Below are 14,502 nucleotides of genomic sequence, written 5' to 3'. Positions count from 1 at the left end.
GCCAGACAGAGTGGAAAAGCGTTTTGCTAAGATGTAGACTACAAAAGATGCGAAAGACGAAGGTAGGATGCTCTCCGGATCTAAGAGCTGCTCTCGGGCGTCTTTCGGCAGAAGCCGCGCTAAGGAGAGCACTGTGAGCGGCACAATCGTCTTTGCGCGAAGAAGCCGCTTCTTGGGCTCCGGCAGCCGGCGAGAGCGGCAGCTTCGGGAAGGTGAAGAAGCAAGCTGTACAACACTGGGATTGTGTGCGCACGTTGCCAACTGATAGAAAACAGTACCTTTGCACTCTCCTGGCTTTTCCAATCACATGAACATTCGATTGGAAGCTGTTTTGGACAACTTTTCTTTTCTTCCTGCCAAACACTTGGCAGACCTACCTGCAACGTCTAGAACATGATGGGAGATGTTTTCTGTGCTGGCACAGTTTTTCCTAGCCAGACAGAATGGAAAAGCGTTTTGCTAAGATGTAGACTACAAAAGACGCGAAAGACGAAGGTAGGATGCTCTCCGGAGCTAAGAGCCGCTCCCGGGCGTCTTTCGGCAGAAGCCGCGCTAAGGAGAGCACTGTGAGCGGCACAATCGTCTTTGCGCGAAGAAGCCGCTTCTTGGGCTCCGGGAGCCGGCGAGAGCGGCAGCTTCGGGAAGGTGAAGAAGCAAGCTGTACAACACTGGGATTGTGTGCGCACCTTGCCAACTGATAGAAAACAGTACCTTTGCACTCTCCTGGCTTTTCCAATCACATGAACATTCGATTGGAAGCTGTTTTGGACAACTTTTCTTTTCTTCCTGCCAAACACTTGGCAGACATCTCTGCAACTTCTAGAACACGATGGGAGATGTTTTCTGTGCTGGCACAGTTTTTCCTAGCCTGACAGATTGGAAAAGTGTCTTGCTGAGATGTAGACTACAAAAGACGCGAAAGACGAAGGTAGGATGCTCTCCGGATCTAAGAGCCGCTCCCGGGCGTCTTTCGGCAGAAGCCACGCTAAGGAGAGCACTGTGAGCTGCACAATCGTCTTTGCGCGAAGAAGCCGCTTCTTGGGCTCCGGGAGCCGGCGAGAGCGGCAGCTTCGGGAAGGTGAAGAAGCAAGCTGAACAACACTGGGATTGTGTGCGCACCTTGCCAACTGATAGAAAACAGTACCTTTGCACTCTCCTGGCTTTTCCAATCACATGAACATTCGATTGGAAGCTGTTTTGGACAACTTTTCTTTTCTTCCTGCCAAACACTTGGCAGACATCTCTGCAACTTCTAGAACACGATGGGAGATGTTTTCTGTGCTGGCACAGTTTTTCCTAGCCAGACAGAGTGGAAAAGCGTTTTGCTAAGATGTCGACTACAAAAGACGCGAAAGACGAAGGTAGGATGCTCTTCGGAGCTAAGAGCCGCTGCCGGGCGTCTTTCGGCAGAAGCCGCGCTAAGGAGAGCACTGTGAGCGGCACAATCGTCTTTGCGCGAAGAAGCCGCTTCTTGGGCTCCGGGAGCCGGCGAGAGCGGCAGCTTCGGGAAGGTGAAGAAGCAAGCGGTACAACACTGGGATTGTCTGCGCACCTTGCCAACTGACAGAAAACAGTACCTTTGCACTCTCCTGGCTTTTCCAATCACATGAACATTCGATTGGAAGCTGTTTTGGACAACTTTTCTTTTCTTCCTGCCAAACACTTGGCAGACATCTCTGCAACTTCTAGAACACGATGGGAGATGTTTTCTGTGCTGGCACAGTTTTTCCTAGCCAGACAGAGTGGAAAAGCGTTTTGCTGAGATCTAGACTACAAAAGACGCGAAAGACGAAGGTAGGATGCTCTCCGGATCTAAGAGCCGCTCCCGGGCGTCTTTCGGCAGAAGCCGCGCTAAGGAGAGCACTGTGAGCGGCACAATCGTCTTTGCGCGAAGAAGCCGCTTCTTGGGCTCCGGGAGCCGGCGAGAGCGGCAGCTTCGGGAAGGTGAAGAAGCAAGCTGTACAACACTGGGATTGTGTGCGCACCTTGCCAACTGATAGAAAACAGTACCTTTGCACTCTCCTGGCTTTTCCAATCACATGAACATTCGATTGGAAGCTGTTTTGGACAACTTTTCTTTTCTTCCTGCCAAACACTTGGCAGACATCTCTGCAACTTCTAGAACACGATGGGAGATGTTTTCTGTGCTGGCACAGTTTTTCCTAGCCTGACAGAGTGGAAAAGCGTTTTGCTAAGATGTAGACTACAAAAGACGCAAAAGACGAAGGTAGGATGCTCTCCGGATCTAAGAGCCGCTCCCGGGCGTCTTTCGGCAGAAGCCGCGCTAAGGAGAGCACTGTGAGCGGCACAATCGTCTTTGCGCGAAGAAGCCGCTTCTTGGGCTCTGGGAGCCGGCGAGAGCGGCAGCTTCGGGAAGGTGAAGAAGCAAGCTGTACAAGACTGGGATTTTCTGCGCACCTTGCCAACTGATACAAAACAGTACCTTTGCACTCTCCTGGCTTTTCCAATCACATGAACATTCGATTGGAAGCTGTTTTGGACAACTTTTCTTTTCTTCCTGCCAAACACTTGGCAGACATCTCTGCAACTTCTAGAACACGATGGGAGATGTTTTCTGTGCTGGCACAGTTTTTCCTAGCCAGACAGAGTGGAAAAGCGTTTTGCTGAGATCTAGACTACAAAAGACGCGAAAGACGAAGGTAGGATGCTCTCCGGATCTAAGAGCCGCTCCCGGGCGTCTTTCGGCAGAAGCCGCGCTAAGGAGAGCACTGTGAGCGGCACAATCGTCTTTGCGCGAAGAAGCCGCTTCTTGGGCTCCGGGAGCCGGCGAGAGCGGCAGCTTCGGGAAGGTGAAGAAGCAAGCTGTACAACACTGGGATTGTCTGCGCACCTTGCCAACAGACAGAAAACAGTACCTTTGCACTCTCCTGGCTTTTCCAATCACATGAACATTCGATTGGAAGCTGTTTTGGACAACTTTTCTTTTCTTCCTGCCAAACACTTGGCAGACATCTCTGCAACTTCTAGAACACGATGGGAGATGTTTTCTGTGCTGGCACAGTTTTTCCTAGCCAGACAGAGTGGAAAAGCGTTTTGCTGAGATCTAGACTACAAAAGACGCGAAAGACGAAGGTAGGATGCTCTCCGGATCTAAGAGCCGCTCCCGGGCGTCTTTCGGCAGAAGCCGCGCTAAGGAGAGCACTGTGAGCGGCACAATCGTCTTTGCGCGAAGAAGCCGCTTCTTGGGCTCCGGGAGCCGGCGAGAGCGGCAGCTTCGGGAAGGTGAAGAAGCAAGCTGTACAACACTGGGATTGTCTGCGCACCTTGCCAACTGATACAAAACAGTACCTTTGCACTCTCCTGGCTTTTCCAATCACATGAACATTCGATTGGAAGCTGTTTTGGACAACTTTTCTTTTCTTCCTGCCAAACACTTGGCAGACATCTCTGCAACTTCTAGAACACGATGGGAGATGTTTTCTGTGCTGGCACAGTTTTTCCTAGCCTGACAGAGTGGAAAAGCGTTTTGCTAAGATGTAGACTACAAAAGACGCGAAAGACGAAGGTAGGATGCTCTTCGGATCTAAGAGCCGCTCCCGGGCATCTTTCGGCAGAAGCCGCGCTAAGGAGAGCACTGTGAGCGGCACAATCGTCTTTGCGCGAAGAAGCCGCTTCTTGGGCTCCGGGAGCCAGCGAGAGCGGCAGCTTCGGGAAGGTGAAGAAGCAAGCTGTACAAGACTGGGATTGTCTGCGCACCTTGCCAACTGATAGAAAACAGTACCTTTGCACTCTCCTGGCTTTTCCAATCACATGAACATTCGATTGGAAGCTGTTTTGGACAACTTTTCTTTTCTTCCTGCCAAACACTTGGCAGACATCTCTGCAACTTCTAGAACACGATGGGAGATGTTTTCTGTGCTGGCGCAGTTTTTCCTAGCCAGACAGAGTGGAAAAGCGTTTTGCTGAGATCTAGACTACAAAAGACGCGAAAGACGAAGGTAGGATGCTCTCCGGATCTAAGAGCCGCTCCCGGGCGTCTTTCGGCAGAAGCCGCGCTAAGGAGAGCACTGTGAGCGGCACAATCGTCTTTGCGCGAAGAAACCGCTTCTTGGGCTCCGGGAGCCGGCGAGAGCGGCAGCTTCGGGAAGGTGAAGAAGCAAGCTGTACAACACTGGGATTGTCTGCGCACCTTGCCAACTGACAGAAAACAGTACCTTTGCACTCTCCTGGCTTTTCCAATCACATGAACATTCGATTGGAAGCTGTTTTGGACAACTTTTCTTTTCTTCCTGCCAAACACTTGGCAGACATCTCTGCAACTTCTAGAACACGATGGGAGATGTTTTCTGTGCTGGCACAGTTTTTCCTAGCCTGACAGAGTGGAAAAGCGTTTTGCTAAGATGTAGACTACAAAAGACGCGAAAGACGAAGGTAGGATGCTCTTCGGATCTAAGAGCCGCTCCCGGGCGTCTTTCGGCAGAAGCCGCGCTAAGGAGAGCACTGTGAGCGGCACAATCGTCTTTGCGCGAAGAAGCCGCTTCTTGGGCTCTGGGAGCCGGCGAGAGCGGCAGCTTCGGGAAGGTGAAGAAGCAAGCTGTACAAGACTGGGATTTTCTGCGCACCTTGCCAACTGTTAGAAAACAGTACCTTTGCACTCTCCTGGCTTTTCCAATCACATGAACATTCGATTGGAAGCTGTTTTGGACAACTTTTCTTTTCTTCCTGCCAAACACTTGGCAGACATCTCTGCAACTTCTAGAACACGATGGGAGATGTTTTCTGTGCTGGCACAGTTTTTCCTAGCCTGACAGAGTGGAAAAGGGTCTTGCTGAGATGTAGACTACAAAAGACGCGAAAGACGAAGGTAGGATGCTCTCCGGATCTAAGAGCCGCTCCCGGGCGTCTTTCGGCAGAAGCCACGCTAAGGAGAGCACTGTGAGGTGCACAATCGTCTTTGCGCGAAGAAGCCGCTTCTTGGGCTCCGGGAGCCGGCGAGAGCGGCAGCTTCGGGAAGGTGAAGAAGCAAGCTGAACAACACTGGGATTGTGTGCGCACCTTGCCAACTGATAGAAAACAGTACCTTTGCACTCTCCTGGCTTTTCCAATCACATGAACATTCGATTGGAAGCTGTTTTGGACAACTTTTCTTTTCTTCCTGCCAAACACTTGACAGACATCTCTGCAACTTCTAGAACACGATGGGAGATGTTTTCTGTGCTGGCACAGTTTTTCCTAGCCAGACAGAGTAGAAAAGCGTTTTGCTAAGATGTAGACTACAAAAGACGCAAAAGACGAAGGTAGGATGCTCTCCGGATCTAAGAGCCGCTCCCGGGCGTCTTTCGGCAGAAGCCGCGCTAAGGAGAGCACTGTGAGCGGCACAATCGTCTTTGCGCGAAGAAGCCGCTTCTTGGGCTCTGGGAGCCGGCGAGAGCGGCAGCTTCGGGAAGGTGAAGAAGCAAGCTGTACAAGACTGGGATTGTCTGCGCACCTTGCCAACTGATACAAAACAGTACCTTTGCACTCTCCTGGCTTTTCCAATCACATGAACATTCGATTGGAAGCTGTTTTGGACAACTTTTCTTTTCTTCCTGCCAAACACTTGGCAGACATCTCTGCAACTTCTAGAACACGATGGGAGATGTTTTCTGTGCTGGCACAGTTTTTCCTAGCCAGACAGAGTGGAAAAGCGTTTTGCTGAGATCTAGACTACAAAAGACGCGAAAGACGAAGGTAGGATGCTCTCCGGATCTAAGAGCCGCTCCCGGGCGTCTTTCGGCAGAAGCCGCGCTAAGGAGAGCACTGTGAGCGGCACAATCGTCTTTGCGCGAAGAAGCCGCTTCTTGGGCTCCGGGAGCCGGCGAGAGCGGCAGCTTCGGGAAGGTGAAGAAGCAAGCTGTACAACACTAGGATTGTCTGCGCACCTTGCCAACTGACAGAAAACAGTACCTTTGCACTCTCCTGGCTTTTCCAATCACATGAACATTCGATTGGAAGCTGTTTTGGACAACTTTTCTTTTCTTCCTGCCAAACACTTGGCAGACATCTCTGCAACTTCTAGAACACGATGGGAGATGTTTTCTGTGCTGGCACAGTTTTTCCTAGCCTGACAGAGTGGAAAAGCGTTTTGCTGAGATGTAGACTACAAAAGACGCAAAAGACGAAGGTAGGATGCTCTTCGGATCTAAGAGCCGCTCCCGGGCATCTTTCGGCAGAAGCCGCGCTAAGGAGAGCACTGTGAGCGGCACAATCGTCTTTGCGCGAAGAAGCCGCTTCTTGGGCTCTGGGAGCCAGCGAGAGCGGCAGCTTCGGGAAGGTGAAGAAGCAAGCTGTACAACACTGGGATTGTGTGCGCACCTTGCCAACTGATAGAAAACAGTACCTTTGCACTCTCCTGGCTTTTCCAATCACATGAACATTCGATTGGAAGCTGTTTTGGACAACTTTTCTTTTCTTCCTGCCAAACACTTGGCAGACATCTCTGCAACTTCTAGAACACGATGGGAGATGTTTTCTGTGCTGGCGCAGTTTTTCCTAGCCAGACAGAGTGGAAAAGCGTTTTGCTGAGATGTAGACTACAAAAGACGCGAAAGACGAAGGTAGGATGCTCTCCGGATCTAAGAGCCGCTCCCGGGCGTCTTTCGGCAGAAGCCGCGCTAAGGAGAGCACTGTGAGCGGCACAATCGTCTTTGCGCGAAGAAACCGCTTCTTGGGCTCCGGGAGCCGGCGAGAGCGGCAGCTTCGGGAAGGTGAAGAAGCAAGCTGTACAACACTGGGATTGTCTGCGCACCTTGCCAACTGACAGAAAACAGTACCTTTGCACTCTCCTGGCTTTTCCAATCACATGAACATTCGATTGGAAGCTGTTTTGGACAACTTTTCTTTTCTTCCTGCCAAACACTTGGCAGACATCTCTGCAACTTCTAGAACACGATGGGAGATGTTTTCTGTGCTGGCACAGTTTTTCCTAGCCTGACAGAGTGGAAAAGGGTCTTGCTGAGATGTAGACTACAAAAGACGCGAAAGACGAAGGTAGGATGCTCTCCGGATCTAAGAGCCGCTCCCGGGCGTCTTTCGGCAGAAGCCACGCTAAGGAGAGCACTGTGAGCTGCACAATCGTCTTTGCGCGAAGAAGCCGCTTCTTGGGCTCCGGGAGCCGGCGAGAGCGGCAGCTTCGGGAAGGTGAAGAAGCAAGCTGAACAACACTGGGATTGTGTGCGCACCTTGCCAACTGATAGAAAACAGTACCTTTGCACTCTCCTGGCTTTTCCAATCACATGAACATTCGATTGGAAGCTGTTTTGGACAACTTTTCTTTTCCTCCTGCCAAACACTTGACAGACATCTCTGCAACTTCTAGAACACGATGGGAGATGTTTTCTGTGCTGGCACAGTTTTTCCTAGCCAGACAGAGTAGAAAAGCGTTTTGCTAAGATGTAGACTACAAAAGACGCAAAAGACGAAGGTAGGATGCTCTTCGGATCTAAGAGCCGCTCCCGGGCATCTTTCGGCAGAAGCCGCGCTAAGGAGAGCACTGTGAGCGGCACAATCGTCTTTGCGCGAAGAAGCCGCTTCTTGGGCTCCGGGAGCCAGCGAGAGCGGCAGCTTCGGGAAGGTGAAGAAGCAAGCTGTACAACACTGGGATTGTGTGCGCACCTTGCCAACTGATAGAAAACAGTACCTTTGCACTCTCCTGGCTTTTCCAATCACATGAACATTCGATTGGAAGCTGTTTTGGACAACTTTTCTTTTCTTCCTGCCAAACAGTTGGCAGATCTCTCTGCAACTTCTAGAACACGATGGGAGATGTTTTCTGTGCTGGCACAGTTTTTCCTAGCCAGACAGAGTGGAAAAGCGTTTTGCTAAGATGTAGACTACAAAAGACGTGAAAGACGAAGGTAGGATGCTCTTCGGAGCTAAGAGCCGCTCCCGGGCGTCTTTCGGCAGAAGCCGCGCTAAGGAGAGCACTGTGAGCGGCACAATCGTCTTTGCGCGAAGAAGCCGCTTCTTGGGCTCCGGGAGCCGGCGAGAGCGGCAGCTTCGGGAAGGTGAAGAAGCAAGCTGTACAACACTGGGATTGTGTGCGCACCTTGCCAACTGACAGAAAACAGTACCTTTGCACTCTCCTGGCTTTTCCAATCACATGAACATTCAATTGGAAGCTGTTTTGGACAACTTTTCTTTTCTTCCTGCCAAACACTTGGCAGACATCTCTGCAACTTCTAGAACACGATGGGAGATGTTTTCTGTGCTGGCACAGTTTTTCCTAGCCAGACAGAGTGGAAAAGCGTTTTGCTGAGATCTAGACTACAAAAGACGCGAAAGACGAAGGTAGGATGCTCTCCGGATCTAAGAGCCGCTCCCGGGCGTCTTTCGGCAGAAGCCGCACTAAGGAGAGCACTGTGAGTGGCACAATCGTCTTTGCGCGAAGAAGCCGCTTCTTGGGCTCCGGGAGCCGGCGAGAGCGGCAGCTTCGGGAAGGTGAAGAAGCAAGCTGTACAACACTGGGATTGTGTGCGCACCTTGCCAACTGATAGAAAACAGTACCTTTGCACTCTCCTGGCTTTTCCAATCACATGAACATTCGATTGGAAGCTGTTTTGGACAACTTTTCTTTTCTTCCTGCCAAACACTTGGCAGACATCTCTGCAACTTCTAGAACACGATGGGAGATGTTTTCTGTGCTGGCACAGTTTTTCCTAGCCTGACAGAGTGGAAAAGCGTTTTGCTAAGATGTAGACTACAAAAGACGCAAAAGACGAAGGTAGGATGCTCTCCGGATCTAAGAGCCGCTCCCGGGCGTCTTTCGGCAGAAGCCGCGCTAAGGAGAGCACTGTGAGCGGCACAATCGTCTTTGCGCGAAGAAGCCGCTTCTTGGGCTCCGGGAGCCGGCGAGAGCGGCAGCTTCGGGAAGGTGAAGAAGCAAGCTGTACAACACTGGGATTGTCTGCGCACCTTGCCAACAGACAGAAAACAGTACCTTTGCACTCTCCTGGCTTTTCCAATCACATGAACATTCGATTGGAAGCTGTTTTGGACAACTTTTCTTTTCTTCCTGCCAAACACTTGGCAGACATCTCTGCAACTTCTAGAACACGATGGGAGATGTTTTCTGTGCTGGCACAGTTTTTCCTAGCCAGACAGAGTGGAAAAGCGTTTTGCTGAGATCTAGACTACAAAAGACGCGAAAGACGAAGGTAGGATGCTCTCCGGATCTAAGAGCCGCTCCCGGGCGTCTTTCGGCAGAAGCCGCGCTAAGGAGAGCACTGTGAGCGGCACAATCGTCTTTGCGCGAAGAAGCCGCTTCTTGGGCTCCGGGAGCCGGCGAGAGCGGCAGCTTCGGGAAGGTGAAGAAGCAAGCTGTACAACACTGGGATTGTCTGCGCACCTTGCCAACTGATACAAAACAGTACCTTTGCACTCTCCTGGCTTTTCCAATCACATGAACATTCGATTGGAAGCTGTTTTGGACAACTTTTCTTTTCTTCCTGCCAAACACTTGGCAGACATCTCTGCAACTTCTAGAACACGATGGGAGATGTTTTCTGTGCTGGCACAGTTTTTCCTAGCCTGACAGAGTGGAAAAGCGTTTTGCTAAGATGTAGACTACAAAAGACGCGAAAGACGAAGGTAGGATGCTCTTCGGATCTAAGAGCCGCTCCCGGGCATCTTTCGGCAGAAGCCGCGCTAAGGAGAGCACTGTGAGCGGCACAATCGTCTTTGCGCGAAGAAGCCGCTTCTTGGGCTCCGGGAGCCAGCGAGAGCGGCAGCTTCGGGAAGGTGAAGAAGCAAGCTGTACAAGACTGGGATTGTCTGCGCACCTTGCCAACTGATAGAAAACAGTACCTTTGCACTCTCCTGGCTTTTCCAATCACATGAACATTCGATTGGAAGCTGTTTTGGACAACTTTTCTTTTCTTCCTGCCAAACACTTGGCAGACATCTCTGCAACTTCTAGAACACGATGGGAGATGTTTTCTGTGCTGGCGCAGTTTTTCCTAGCCAGACAGAGTGGAAAAGCGTTTTGCTGAGATCTAGACTACAAAAGACGCGAAAGACGAAGGTAGGATGCTCTCCGGATCTAAGAGCCGCTCCCGGGCGTCTTTCGGCAGAAGCCGCGCTAAGGAGAGCACTGTGAGCGGCACAATCGTCTTTGCGCGAAGAAACCGCTTCTTGGGCTCCGGGAGCCGGCGAGAGCGGCAGCTTCGGGAAGGTGAAGAAGCAAGCTGTACAACACTGGGATTGTCTGCGCACCTTGCCAACTGACAGAAAACAGTACCTTTGCACTCTCCTGGCTTTTCCAATCACATGAACATTCGATTGGAAGCTGTTTTGGACAACTTTTCTTTTCTTCCTGCCAAACACTTGGCAGACATCTCTGCAACTTCTAGAACACGATGGGAGATGTTTTCTGTGCTGGCACAGTTTTTCCTAGCCTGACAGAGTGGAAAAGCGTTTTGCTAAGATGTAGACTACAAAAGACGCGAAAGACGAAGGTAGGATGCTCTTCGGATCTAAGAGCCGCTCCCGGGCGTCTTTCGGCAGAAGCCGCGCTAAGGAGAGCACTGTGAGCGGCACAATCGTCTTTGCGCGAAGAAGCCGCTTCTTGGGCTCCGGGAGCCAGCGAGAGCGGCAGCTTCGGGAAGGTGAAGAAGCAAGCTGTACAACACTGGGATTGTGTGCGCACCTTGCCAACTGTTAGAAAACAGTACCTTTGCACTCTCCTGGCTTTTCCAATCACATGAACATTCGATTGGAAGCTGTTTTGGACAACTTTTCTTTTCTTCCTGCCAAACACTTGGCAGACATCTCTGCAACTTCTAGAACACGATGGGAGATGTTTTCTGTGCTGGCACAGTTTTTCCTAGCCTGACAGAGTGGAAAAGGGTCTTGCTGAGATGTAGACTACAAAAGACGCGAAAGACGAAGGTAGGATGCTCTCCGGATCTAAGAGCCGCTCCCGGGCGTCTTTCGGCAGAAGCCACGCTAAGGAGAGCACTGTGAGGTGCACAATCGTCTTTGCGCGAAGAAGCCGCTTCTTGGGCTCCGGGAGCCGGCGAGAGCGGCAGCTTCGGGAAGGTGAAGAAGCAAGCTGAACAACACTGGGATTGTGTGCGCACCTTGCCAACTGATAGAAAACAGTACCTTTGCACTCTCCTGGCTTTTCCAATCACATGAACATTCGATTGGAAGCTGTTTTGGACAACTTTTCTTTTCTTCCTGCCAAACACTTGGCAGACATCTCTGCAACTTCTAGAACACGATGGGAGATGTTTTCTGTGCTGGCACAGTTTTTCCTAGCCAGACAGAGTGGAAAAGCGTTTTGCTGAGATCTAGACTACAAAAGACGCGAAAGACGAAGGTAGGATGCTCTCCGGATCTAAGAGCCGCTCCCGGGCGTCTTTCGGCAGAAGCCGCGCTAAGGAGAGCACTGTGAGCGGCACAATCGTCTTTGCGCGAAGAAGCCGCTTCTTGGGCTCCGGGAGCCGGCGAGAGCGGCAGCTTCGGGAAGGTGAAGAAGCAAGCTGTACAACACTAGGATTGTCTGCGCACCTTGCCAACTGACAGAAAACAGTACCTTTGCACTCTCCTGGCTTTTCCAATCACATGAACATTCGATTGGAAGCTGTTTTGGACAACTTTTCTTTTCTTCCTGCCAAACACTTGGCAGACATCTCTGCAACTTCTAGAACACGATGGGAGATGTTTTCTGTGCTGGCACAGTTTTTCCTAGCCTGACAGAGTGGAAAAGCGTTTTGCTGAGATGTAGACTACAAAAGACGCAAAAGACGAAGGTAGGATGCTCTTCGGATCTAAGAGCCGCTCCCGGGCATCTTTCGGCAGAAGCCGCGCTAAGGAGAGCACTGTGAGCGGCACAATCGTCTTTGCGCGAAGAAGCCGCTTCTTGGGCTCTGGGAGCCAGCGAGAGCGGCAGCTTCGGGAAGGTGAAGAAGCAAGCTGTACAACACTGGGATTGTGTGCGCACCTTGCCAACTGATAGAAAACAGTACCTTTGCACTCTCCTGGCTTTTCCAATCACATGAACATTCGATTGGAAGCTGTTTTGGACAACTTTTCTTTTCTTCCTGCCAAACACTTGGCAGACATCTCTGCAACTTCTAGAACACGATGGGAGATGTTTTCTGTGCTGGCGCAGTTTTTCCTAGCCAGACAGAGTGGAAAAGCGTTTTGCTGAGATCTAGACTACAAAAGACGCGAAAGACGAAGGTAGGATGCTCTCCGGATCTAAGAGCCGCTCCCGGGCGTCTTTCGGCAGAAGCCGCGCTAAGGAGAGCACTGTGAGCGGCACAATCGTCTTTGCGCGAAGAAACCGCTTCTTGGGCTCCGGGAGCCGGCGAGAGCGGCAGCTTCGGGAAGGTGAAGAAGCAAGCTGTACAACACTGGGATTGTCTGCGCACCTTGCCAACTGACAGAAAACAGTACCTTTGCACTCTCCTGGCTTTTCCAATCACATGAACATTCGATTGGAAGCTGTTTTGGACAACTTTTCTTTTCTTCCTGCCAAACACTTGGCAGACATCTCTGCAACTTCTAGAACACGATGGGAGATGTTTTCTGTGCTGGCACAGTTTTTCCTAGCCTGACAGAGTGGAAAAGGGTCTTGCTGAGATGTAGACTACAAAAGACGCGAAAGACGAAGGTAGGATGCTCTCCGGATCTAAGAGCCGCTCCCGGGCGTCTTTCGGCAGAAGCCACGCTAAGGAGAGCACTGCGAGCTGCACAATCGTCTTTGCGCGAAGAAGCCGCTTCTTGGGCTCCGGGAGCCGGCGAGAGCGGCAGCTTCGGGAAGGTGAAGAAGCAAGCTGAACAACACTGGGATTGTGTGCGCACCTTGCCAACTGATAGAAAACAGTACCTTTGCACTCTCCTGGCTTTTCCAATCACATGAACATTCGATTGGAAGCTGTTTTGGACAACTTTTCTTCCTGCCAAACACTTGACAGACATCTCTGCAACTTCTAGAACACGATGGGAGATGTTTTCTGTGCTGGCACAGTTTTTCCTAGCCAGACAGAGTAGAAAAGCGTTTTGCTAAGATGTAGACTACAAAAGACGCAAAAGACGAAGGTAGGATGCTCTTCGGATCTAAGAGCCGCTCCCGGGCATCTTTCGGCAGAAGCCGCGCTAAGGAGAGCACTGTGAGCGGCACAATCGTCTTTGCGCGAAGAAGCCGCTTCTTGGGCTCCGGGAGCCAGCGAGAGCGGCAGCTTCGGGAAGGTGAAGAAGCAAGCTGTACAACACTGGGATTGTGTGCGCACCTTGCCAACTGATAGAAAACAGTACCTTTGCACTCTCCTGGCTTTTCCAATCACATGAACATTCGATTGGAAGCTGTTTTGGACAACTTTTCTTTTCTTCCTGCCAAACACTTGGCAGATCTCTCTGCAACTTCTAGAACACGATGGGAGATGTTTTCTGTGCTGGCACAGTTTTTCCTAGCCAGACAGAGTGGAAAAGCGTTTTGCTAAGATGTAGACTACAAAAGACGCGAAAGACGAAGGTAGGATGCTCTTCGGAGCTAAGAGCCGCTCCCGGGCGTCTTTCGGCTGAAGCCGCGCTAAGGAGAGCACTGTGAGCGGCACAATCGTCTTTGCGCGAAGAAGCCGCTTCTTGGGCTCCGGGAGCCGGCGAGAGCGGCAGCTTCGGGAAGGTGAAGAAGCAAGCTGTACAACACTGGGATTGTGTGCGCACCTTGCCAACTGACAGAAAACAGTACCTTTGCACTCTCCTGGCTTTTCCAATCACATGAACATTCAATTGGAAGCTGTTTTGGACAACTTTTCTTTTCTTCCTGCCAAACACTTGGCAGACATCTCTGCAACTTCTAGAACACGATGGGAGATGTTTTCTGTGCTGGCACAGTTTTTCCTAGCCAGACAGAGTGGAAAAGCGTTTTGCTGAGATCTAGACTACAAAAGACGCGAAAGACGAAGGTAGGATGCTCTCCGGATCTAAGAGCCGCTCCCGGGCGTCTTTCGGCAGAAGCCGCGCTAAGGAGAGCACTGTGAGTGGCACAATCGTCTTTGCGCGAAGAAGCCGCTTCTTGGGCTCCGGGAGCCGGCGAGAGCGGCAGCTTCGGGAAGGTGAAGAAGCAAGCTGTACAACACTGGGATTGTGTGCGCACCTTGCCAACTGATACAAAACAGTACCTTTGCACTCTCCTGGCTTTTCCAATCACATGAACATTCGATTGGAAGCTGTTTTGGACAACTTTTCTTTTCTTCCTGCCAAACACTTGGCAGACATCTCTGCAACTTCTAGAACACGATGGGAGATGTTTTCTGTGCTGGCACAGTTTTTCCTAGCCAGACAGAGTGGAAAAGGGTTTTGCTGAGATGTAGACTACAAAAGACGCGAAAGACGAAGGTAGGATGCTCTCCGGATCTAAGAGCCGCTCCCGGGCGTCTTTCGGCAGAAGCCACGCTAAGGAGAGCACTGTGAGCTGCACAATCCTCTTTGCGCGAAGAAGCCGCTTCTTGGGCTCCGGGAGCCGGCGAGAGCGGCAGCTTCGGGAAGGTGAAG

This window comes from Melospiza melodia, chromosome W, assembly GCF_035770615.1.
Source record: "Melospiza melodia melodia isolate bMelMel2 chromosome W, bMelMel2.pri, whole genome shotgun sequence".
Lineage (NCBI taxonomy): Eukaryota > Metazoa > Chordata > Aves > Passeriformes > Passerellidae > Melospiza > Melospiza melodia.
Note: the sequence above shows the minus strand (reverse complement) of the source record.